Genomic DNA, 11705 nt, shown 5'->3' with positions numbered 1-11705 from the left:
GATTCGTATCACCAGAATTTGCAGATTTTAAGAGTGAACAAAGCGAATTCAGGTGGTAAACACCAAAATATAGATGGGATTGATTAGAATTTAAAGATCACAGAACGGTTGGGAAATGCTGCGGTTGCTGTGTTGATGGAAGCACTCTAACAAAGGGGGGCTGAAATGACCTCTCTACCCATGCCCAAACACCATGCCCGGGTGGGGTCCACCATTCCCCTATTAGAGGAATTGGGGAACTGGGCCGGTCAGCAAACTGGAGGTGATAATTTTCCGAGAGGGATCTTTATCACCTCCAGTTTGCTGACCGGCCCAGTTCCCCAGTTCCTCTAACAAAGGGGGGCTGAAATGACCTCTCTACCCATGCCCAAACACCCTGCCCGGGTGGGGTCCACCATCCCCCTATTAGAGGAACTGGGGAACTGGGCCGGTCAGCAAACTGGAGGTGATAAAGATCCCTCTCTCTCTCTCTCACACATATTTGTTAGTGTATCTAAGGTTTTGAAATTTATGGCTGAGTTACCTAATGTTTCGATAAATTATGACTTTTTGGTAAACGATAAATTATGACTGCTGGTATTTAAACAAGACAAGAATACCATTCGTTAACCAAAATTTTCCCCCATAGGCGTTTTGGATCTTTATCCTCCCAGGTTTCCTCCCGGTACAGTTGGTCCGGTTTCTCTCATAGGGGGCAGAAATGATCACCTTATCCCTTGTCCGAACATGCTGCTCGGGTGGAGTCCATTCCCTCTTATTAAAGGCACTAGGGAACTGTCCAGGACAGAGAACCTAAGAGGATAATTTTCCTAAGCGTTTTAGTTACAACATGGTTCATCCTTGTATCCACAAGCACCATTCTTGAGATACAGTAGAACCTCCTTTAGTTGAATTATCTGGTGCAAACATCAAAAAAACTTTTCAGCCGATGAACTTGTTGGAATCCGGCAACACTCCTTATTCATCTTCTTTGCTTATTTCCTTTCTTTTTTTTTTTTTAGTCTCTTATAGTAACTTTCTTCCACCATTGGTAGCTTATACAACACATGTTTGAAGAATGTTCGATGATAATGCATTACCTTTTTTGGCATATAAAAATGGTAGGACTATGATTACATTTCACATCCACAACCCACAAAAACAAACTTGGTAATTTTTCCATTATCATATCCTTCCATCCATTATCTAGACAAAATACTAGTATGACTATCTTTTACATCAATTCCAACAAAAGAGAGAGAGAGAGAGAGAGAGAGAGAGAGTCAAATATCTATCTCAAAAACATCTGAGAAAGCCAAACAATAATCTAAGTTTATTGAGAGACTACTAAATAAATTACTAACTTGGTTATTGAATAGGTTTTTTGGTATGTTGTGGAGTATATTGCTAACTACACCTTTGAGGCCGGCTATTTGCTTTTGTTGCATCATTTGGTTTTGCTGACCATTATTTGATTAACCTTTTTTCGATTTTATGTGTTTGGGTGAGTGTACTACTAATTGTGGCCTCAATGTGCATTTCCTTCTATTATGATCAGGTTAATGACAAATCTTACAAAATTGAATACTCAGTTGTTGATTTCCTTCTCTGAATCTTCTTGTTTGTAGCTTGTTCAAACAGGTCCTTCTCATGTGTTTTTTTGGGTTGATCAATCTTTTGGGGATTTAGAAAGAGCTCAACATGTTTTTTAGATGGTGATCAATATTTCTCATAAGGCATGGGATGAATCATGTACCCATATGATCTCAAACAAGGCCTCCTTAGTATAAAAGTCGTCACAATAATCTTGAGGATTGACCCATTGGTAGATAATAACTTTCATGGCATGGTTACACGATAAGTCACTCAAGTCCTATCCACCACAAATGTAGGTTCTTTGGCTAAGGTTAACAAAATATTTGTGGCTAAGATATGTCACCTAAAACTCCTCATTTCTTGCAAGTGTTAAGTCCCCCATATCTGATAGCAAGCTTGGTATCTCTAGCTTCTTTTGGATATTGGAACAGATCTTTCCATTATGTGTAGTTATTCTACCTAATATGAATCTCCTTCATCCATTTGCTCCTATTGAATTCCATCAAAGTGATAATTGATATATCCATTTTTACTCTTATATATTTGTTAAATGATTCGCTTAAGTTGTTCACATTCTCCTGAGCTTTTGTATACTTATTAAAGACATATCGACTCCAAGCCAATTAGAAATGTTGAAAGCCAATTGAATGCTTCAGGATTTGATTTCCTTAATTACTCCATTTGTTTATCAAACTCAACTTTGTTGAATACACTTGATCCACTCCAAAATGAATTCTTTGATCTTGAAATTTTTATATAAATGACTCACACAAAATTTGTTCATGACTCCAAATATTACATGGTTAAAAGCATTGAGAGACCTTTATTATTAGAATTCAAATTTATTAGAAAATAATTCAATTGTAATATAAAGTTATATCCATATGCTAGATAAAAAAGAAAATAATCAAGAAACATACATTTTTGTCGGTCTACAATGAAATTCAATGCTTGGTGTTGCCATAGTCCAACTGTGTCTTGCAATAACTGTAGAAACCAACCCCATGAGTGTTGATTCTCAATCTCTACAGTTGCCTAACAGACATGAAATATACATTGATTTAGATTCAAAGCAATGATATTTAATAGAATCCCACCAGGTGTTGTCTTAATATGACTACCATCTAGGCTAATGAAAGGTTGACACCCTTCCATGAATCGATCTATTTCTCATGGAATTAAAGTTTATAAATAACATTTCAAACATGAGAAATTGAATTGGGACTAGCTAAGTTGTTAAATGCACCACACTTCCCAAGTTCTATCTTACAATGGCTTCTAGATTCTTGGGCAGCATCGTGTATTAGCTATCATGATTGCCTTAAATCAAAGCCATTTGTTGACACTTCATTTTGTCACCTCAGAGGATGTCTTGACAATGATGAGTACCTCTTTAGACGAGAGATTTTCTATCTATGAATTTAGGATTTTTTCCACATTCTTGATAACGTTAATGATCATTCAAGTAAAATGACTAAAATGCCTCTAAGAGTATACAAAGATGAAATATGGTTATTTGGCCTCATATTCCACATGTATGTCTAAACGATAAAATTTTTATTGTCACTCTAAAATTCGATATGAAAATGAGCACATTTGCCTCAAAGATTCTAGTTCAATTGAGTGAGATCTACATTAGAAGCAGTTTTTGTTGATCAGGACAATCCTTGATTTTCATACTAAGTATGTGAAAAATATGACATATCCTTCTATTAGAGTCGAGAGCTTGTTGTAATCAGCCTTGAAGAGATAACACTCTTACTTCGTGGTCGTTGTTGTGAGAGATGATGTGAGGTATTCCTAGATCTAGGCCTAATTGTAGCAATCATCTCTTTGAAAGTGATGATCGCTATTAAGTCACTTGGAGTTTCGATTCGTTATGTGGGTCTCCAAAGTTTTAAGAACAACTTTGGATGGGTCAGACCCAGCCAAGTTTGGAATAGAACCAACCTAGTAAAAAATAAAACCGACAATAGTGGAAATATTTGACATTTGACATTGAAATGGCTCAGTCGATATGGGGAGAGCTTGAGTCAATGCCGAGAACATGTTGTTTGACGTGCACTCGACGTCAAATGGGCTTTATCATACGTCGACTAGAACCCATTCTCCATCGAGCTTGTTAGGGTCATGTGTCAACACACACACTTTTCTTTGTTCAATGTTTTGTGCATTTCAGTCAACGTCAATATTTCTTTCTTTGACATACAGTCGTCGTCAAAGTTCATACTTTAAAGTTTAAACATCAAACTGAATCCAGTCAAGTTCTAGGTTTTTTCAGAAATTGTGGCTTTTTTTTTTTGGGAATTTCCTCATGATCATGAGCTATGGGTAGCTCTTGGAGGCTTGGAACCCATCTAGGTTCATTCCTTAGCCCCCAAGACTCCCCATTAACATTATTAACCGTGTTTTCACTTTGAATTTGATTAGCCAATGGTTTTGGGACCACATCATTCTCATCAAATTGGACGGTTTGGCATGGGGTTTTGGATCATTAACATGTTAAGAGATTGGAGAAATCTCCTAACTTTATAATAGAACAGTCTCTCATGTTTAAAGAGGTCTTTAGATCTTTAGGCAAGATATTGGGTTCATTAAGTTTCCATCTTAAGAGCTAGCTTGAAACTCTGAATTCGTATATAAGTTTAGAGTGTTTGGCAATTACATTTGACTTCTCTCCTAAGTCAAAGACGTTCTCCAACTCTCCATTTCTGAGATCCCTCTACTAGGTAAGTATCTTCTTCTTCCTTTTGGTATGACTTATCTTCTTTCATTATTTTACATCCATTTTTCTTTTAATATTACATCCAAAAGGTGGTGTGTGTGATCCTACCTCTGGGTATTCGTTGCACACATCCAAGATGATTTCAAACATCATGTTTTGTTATTATTTTAGTGTTCTATGTTATGCATATTTAATATGGTGTTTTTTGCATTTGGATTCAGGTATTTGTATGCCATATTTTGTATATTATTTTCATGATATTTGCATTTTTTTATAGGTACCTATTTTATGTGGGCGGAAGGAAAGATGAGAACCAAGAAGCCTGAATCCAAGACCTTATAGTAGAGTGGTCTTTTATGCTCCACACTACTACCAATTGCGCTAGGTAGTTGTTCTCAAATTTAAATTTATATAATTCATGACATTTGCATTGATTTATATTTCTTTCCTTTTCTTTCGCCATGTTTGACCATAAATTCATGTTTTTATGATATTTTCAAAATTTTTCTTGATTTTTCTGATTTTATTACGATTTTTCTAGTTTTATTTAACCTTTAGGATTTTTTGAAATCTAGCCTCGCAACACATGGTAAATTAGGAGGAACAAGATATATGCATTGATTAGATTTATATAAAGGGGTATAAGATATATGCGAAAAATTTACAAACTTAAAATGGAAAGAAACCCTAATTAGGTTAGATATGAAATGCAATCTATTCTAAGTAAGAAAAAAATGAAAATTTATGGTCCTGGCGGGGCTCGAACCCGCGACCTTCGGCTCATAAGACCAACGCTCTAACCAACTGAGCTACGGGACCATTTATAACACTATGTTTTGCAATACAAAGAATCTATTATAAGTATGAAAAGAAAACCTAGCATGCATGGAATAATTATGGAAAGGTACGAAAATTTCTATTTAAGATGTAACTACTAGGATAATAAAGCTAAAAATGTACTTCTAGGAAATTAATGGAAACCAAACTAGGGCAAAACAAAAATAACACCTTTTATGCAATGCAATGCAAGAGTGGGAAAAAAAAATAACATAAATGGATGCCAAAAAGGAAAGAAAAATTTAATAAAACCTATATTGCTAAAATACATTAGAAAATCTTATTTTATGCCTTTTGAAATTCAGAATTAGCGACTGGATGACCAAATAACCAAAATATCACTATATGAAAGAAAATGAGGGGAAAACGAAAAACAATATCCAAAAATCATGAAATTTAGTTGGATAATGGATGAAACAGTAATGCAACTATTTGAAATAAAAAAACACATAAATTACATGCTTTAGTATTAAGGAATGCTGAACCCCAACTCTGGAAAAAAAAAAAAAAAACTAGAAAACTATTTTAGTTTATCACATAAAGCAACAAGCAAAAGGGGAATAAAAATCATGTCATAAAATATGCATACATTAACAATGCAATTGGCTTAAACCAAAGAGGGGGAGGGGAGCATTAATACAATGGGCTAAATAAAGGCTTATGGAGCAGGAGGGACTTGTGAGCAAGATTTTAAAACACGAAATCAGGGATGAAATCTTTCTATTGCGATTCCAATCCAGATTGAATCGGAATCGGTCTCTAAAAATCCTAGAATCAGTCCTCAAATTCAAAACTAGGGAATTTCTAAGGTTTTTGGGTGTGCATCGACCATATCAGATTGGTCGAAATCAGGATCAGTTATGGCCAATTCCAATACAAGTTGGTCAATTCAGCAATCCATTACCCAATTCTTAAAGAAGCTTGCTAGTTGGTCTTACCAATAAACAACGCTGACACAAGAAAACCCACTTAAATAGACTTCTCAAACTTAAAAAAAAAAGAAGATAAAAGCTTGTTTTCTCTGTCTACACTCCTCCATCGTCCTTTCCTCCCTATACTGTATAATTTTTTCTTCACACACACATAGGCAGGGTGAACTATTTCAGGAGTTGAGGCCTCTACGACTCTACAAGTGTCGTGAGAACTAGTCTATTGTTAAAGTATTCTATTATTTATGATATATAAAGTTTTATTGTTTGTTACAATAAATGTAAATCAATTTCTTTGTTGATTTTCTAATACGGTGGGAATCAAAGCAAAATCTCCTGTTCTCTAGAAACAGAGCACCTACCATTTCAACTGTCTACAGGCGAACTGCAAATACAATGTATTTTGTAATCTGATCCTACTGTTCGCCGCCGCCAATAACCCAAAACAAAAATAAAACTTCATTGGATTTGCAATCTGATTCCATTGCAATGCAAACAAAAGAATCTAATTGCATTCAAGTAACATTCAAGCTAATACACGAAAATTGATCTAAATTTAAAACTGAAGAACAAATTAGGGTTCAATGATCCAAACATGGTTAGCTCTAATACGAATTATTAGAAATATTCATAGGATCAACATGATGAATCATTGAACATGTAACCGCAAATAGGAGATTCGAGAATGGAACATTATACCTGGATTAATAGCGTTTGACAAAGAAAATTCCATAACTGTTATCTCTCCCTTTGTTGATCTTATTTACTCCCTTCTCTATAAAATTGTTAGGGTTAGAAACTAATGTGGATTACTACCACTATATAGATTGGGAGCAAGGACCAACCTTGTAATTAAAAACAATTTATGTCTCTCCTATAATAAGACATAACTATAAGTAGTCCCACACATAAAATTATTTTTTACATTTATTAGAACGAGTACACTAAAGTCTCTATCTACTAGGGAGATCACCCCCTGCATAGGGCTTTATACAACCATGCCCATCAGCCAACAACCATCCACTAGTCCACACACAGAACACGGCTGAATGCCAGCCCTCATATGGTGAAAACATTACAAAATTTTCTTCCTTCATTGATGCTTTATAAAAAAAATATATTTAAAGAATTCAGTCAAAGAGACTAAAAGAATGTTTGATGATAATGCATTACCTTTTTTGCACAAAAAATTATAGGATTGTGATTATATTTCACACATCCACAACCCACAAAAACATACTTGATTATTTGTCCATCATCACATCCATCCACCCATTACTTAGACAAAATACTATTATGACTATTTTTTTACATCAATTCCAACAAAAAAAAGTCAAATATCTATATCAGCAATATCTAAAAAAACTAAAAAAATAATATAAGTTTGTTGAGAGGCTACTAAATACACTACTAACTTGGCTGCTGAATAGGTTGTTGGGTATGTACGTAGTGGAGTATGTTGCTAACTTTCCCTTTTTGGCTGACTTGGCTTTGCTAACCATTATTTGATTGACCTTTTTCGTTTTTATGATTTGGGTGAGTGGGCTGCTAATTGTGGTCTCAATTGACATTTCCTTCTATTATGATCGGGCTGATGACAGATCTAACAAAATTGAATACTCTTTTTCTGATTTCTTTCACTGAATCTTTTTATTTATAGTTTGTTCATATAGATCCTTCTTGCGTGTTTTTTTGGGTTGACCAATCTTTTGGGGCTTTAAAGAGAGCTCAACATGTTTTTTAGATTGTGGTCAATATTTCTTATTAGGCATAGGATGAATCATGTACCCATATGATTTCAAAACAAGATCTCCTTAGTATAAAAGTCATCACAATAATCTTTAAGATTGATCCATTGGTGGATAATAACTTTTATGGCATACTTACACGATAAGTCAGTCAAGTTCTATCTACCACAAGTGTAGGTTCTTTGGCTAAAGTTTACAACATATTTGTGGCTAAGATATGTCATCTCAAACTCCTCATTTTTTGCAGGTGTCAAGTCCCCCATGTCTAGAAGCAAGTTTGGTATTCTCTAGCTTCTTTTGTATACTGGAATATATCTTTCCCTTATGTGTAGTCATACTATCTAATATGAATCTCCTTCATCCATTTGCTCCTAATGAATTCCCACAAAGTGATAATTGATGTATCTTTTTCTACTACTATATAGTTGTTAAATGACTTGCATAAGTTGTTCACATTCTTCTGAGCCATTGTATGCCCATAAAAGCATATCAACTTCAAGCCCATTTTAAAAATGTCGAAAGCTAATTGAATGCTTCGGGATTTGATTTCCTTAATTCCTCCATATGTTTTTTAAACTCAACTTTGTTGAATACACTTGATGCACTCCAAAGTGCATTCTTTAGTAGTCGATGACCATAATATTTGGCTTTGACGTTTTTCTATAATGTCTCAAATAAAATCTGTTCCTAACTCCAGATATTATATATTTAAATACATTTAACGGACTTTATTATTAGCATTTGAATTTATTAGAAAATAACTCAATTGCAATACAAAGTTATATTCATATGCTAGATAAAAAAAAATCTGCAAAAATACCTTTTATCGGTATGAAATGAAGTTCAACGCTTGATGTTTTCATAGTTCAACTGTGTCTTGCAATAATTGTAGGAACCATCCCATGAATGTTGATCCTCAATCTCTACAGTTTTCAAACAAACATGGAATATACCTTGATTTGCATCTAAAGCAATGATACCTAATAGAATGCCACCAGGTGTTATCTTAAAATAAGTATCATTAATTAGGCCAATGAAAGGTTGATATCCCTCCATGAATCCTTTTCTCATGAAATTAAAGTTTATAAATAATCTCTCAAATATGGAAGATGAATTGGGATTGGCTAAGTTGTTAAACGCACCACACTTCCCAAGTTCTATCTTACAATGGCTTCTAGATTCTTGGGCAGCATCTTGTATTAACTATCATGATTGCCCTCAATCAAAGCCATTTGTTGACACCTCAGTTTGTCACCGTAGAGGATGTCTTGACGGTGATGAGTACCTCTTTATATTGAGGGATGTTTTATGAACCTTTATCCGCTCCAGTACAACAGCTGCTGATGTATGCATCGTGTGACGTAGCAGTGGCCATGTCTGCATAGTGGGGCCTACTGTGCACACATGGCCGCTGCTACGCGGCACGATGCGTACAGTAGCACTGCCTGTACAGTAGCGGATAAAAATCATGTTTTATCTGCAAATTTAGAATTTTCCCCCACATTTTTTATAATGTCAATGATCATTCAAGTAAAATGATAAAATGTCGGGGTAAATCAATGTGAAATATGGTTATTTGGTCTCAGATTCCGTATGTATGTCTAAATGATATATTTTTTTGTCATACTAAAATTCGATATGAAAATAAGCACATTTGCCTTGAAGATTCTATTTCAATTGAATGACAGCCACATTTGAAACAATTCTTATTGATTAGGATAGTCCTTGATTTTAATACCAAGTATGTAAACAAATGAAAATTTTTTTCTATTAGAGTCGCAAGCTTGTTGTTGTCAATCTTAAATGGAGAACTTTGTTGCTTCATGGTTGCTATTGTGAGGGATGATGCGAGATATTCTCTTATGCAGGCTGAATTGTTTTACGACCCTATCTGGCATGTACTGCATAATAGGCATGTGTTGCTTCTCTTCAAAAGTGATAATTCCTCTCAGGTCACATGGAGTTACGATTCATACAACATCGTCAATCTCATGAAACTCTATAGGGTTGGAGGGACAAACTAAGTGTTCAAAATGCCCTTTGAATTATTCAATTTGGATATGAAGCCTAAGATGTGGGCGTCCAAAGTTGTAAGAACAACTCTAGGTGGGTCAAGCCCAGCTAAGATCAAAATAGAACTAGTTTGGTATAAAATAAAACTGACTATAGTGGAAACATTTGGCATTTGATACTACAATTGCTAAGTCAACGTTGTGTGAGCTTGAGTCAACTCCGAGAGCATGTTGTTCGACGTGCGCTCAATGTCAAATGGGCTTTATCATATGTCGACTAGAACCCATTCTCCATCGAGCTTGATAAGGTCATGTGTCAACATGTACTGGACTTTGTTTGACGTTTTTTGCATTTGAGTCAACATCAAGATCTCTTTCTTTTACACACAGTAGATGTTGAAAATGAGGCTTTTTCATTGAGCCGAGGCCAGTCGAGTTTTAGGTTTTTTTTTTTTTTTTTGAGAATTTCCTCATGATCACTAGCTATGGGTAGCTTTTAGAGGCTTGGAACCCATCTAGGTTCATTTCTTGGCCCCCAAGACTCCCCATTAACATGATTAACCATGTTTTCACTTTGGATTTGATTGGCCAAGGGTTTTTGAACCACGTTTTTCTCATCCAAATTGGACGGTTTGAGATGGGGCTTTGGGTCATTGACATGTTAAGAGATTGAAGAAATCTCCTAACTCTATAATGGAACACTCTCTCACATTTAAAGAGGTCTTTAGATCTTTGGCCAAGATATTGGATTCACCAAGGTTCCATCTTAAGAGCTAGCTTGAAACCCTAATTTGTACACAAGTTTTGAATGTTTGGCAGTTACATCCATTTTTCTTTTAGTACTTCATGTAAAAGGTGGTGTGTGTGATCCTACCTCTAGGTAGTTGTTGCACACACCCAAGATGATTTCAAACATCATGTTTTTTTTTTTTTTGTGGTCATTTTGATGTTCTATGTTATGAATATTAACCTCATTTGTGTCTTCTTCCAACTTATAAGTTTGAATTATTCTTCCATGTTTATGGTTTGCATGTCAGTTTTTGTCTAGATCATTGTTGATGTAATTTTCATGGCTTGTGTTATGCACTAACCTATGTTGTATGATTTTCCTGACTATTTTCACTACATATATTACGTGTTTGCATGTATCTAGATTAAGTTTTCCTCCATTTGCATTCATGATTTAATATGAGTTTCTTAGATCTAGATTCAGGTATTTGCATGCCAAAATTGTATAATATTTTCATGATATTTGCATTTTTTTTCTTGGCACCTATTCTGGGGGAGGGGGGAGAAAAAATGAGAAACAAGAGTTGAACCCAAGATCTCATGGTGGATGGGCTTTTATGCTCCAAACTACTACCAGAGTACCAGCAGTTGTTCTCAAAATTAGATTTATATAATTTAAAATATTTGCATGTATTTATATTTCTTTCCTTTTCTTTTGCCAGTTTATTTTTATTATTCGAAATCTAGTTGTGCAACATATGGTACATTAGGGGGGAACAAGATATATGCGAAAAATAAACTTAAAATGGATAGAAACCCTAATTAGGTTAGATATGAAATGCAACCTATGTAAGTAAGAATAAAATGAAAATATATGGTCCCAGCGGGGCTCGAACCCGCGACCTTCGGCTCATAAGACCAACGCTCTAACCAACTGAGCTACGGGACCATTTATTACACAATATTTTGTGATGCAAAAAATCTATTATAAGTATGGAAAACCTAGCATGCATGGAATGATTATGGAAAGATATGAAAAGTTCTATTTAAGATGCAACTACTAGGATAATAAATAAAGCTTAAAATGTACTTTTAGAGCAAAACAAAAATAACACCTTTTATGCAATGCAATTCAAGAGTGCAAAAAAAT

The 11705-nt window shown here is 34.8% G+C and overlaps 2 non-coding genes across 2 annotated transcripts; both read right to left on the bottom strand.

The window, feature by feature from the left end:
• Positions 1-5045: 5045 nt before the first annotated feature.
• Positions 5046-5119, bottom strand: TRNAI-UAU. The gene has a single exon. It is a non-coding gene; the product is annotated as a tRNA-Ile (tRNA).
• Positions 5120-11430: 6311 nt separating this feature from the next.
• Positions 11431-11504, bottom strand: TRNAI-UAU. Its single transcript has one exon. It is a non-coding gene; the product is annotated as a tRNA-Ile (tRNA).
• Between the last annotated feature and the right edge of the window lie 201 nt (positions 11505-11705).

Source organism: Telopea speciosissima, chromosome 2 (genome assembly GCF_018873765.1).
Source record: "Telopea speciosissima isolate NSW1024214 ecotype Mountain lineage chromosome 2, Tspe_v1, whole genome shotgun sequence".
In the NCBI taxonomy this organism is placed as follows: domain Eukaryota; kingdom Viridiplantae; phylum Streptophyta; class Magnoliopsida; order Proteales; family Proteaceae; genus Telopea; species Telopea speciosissima.
This window is presented reverse-complemented; position numbering and strand designations above follow the sequence as displayed.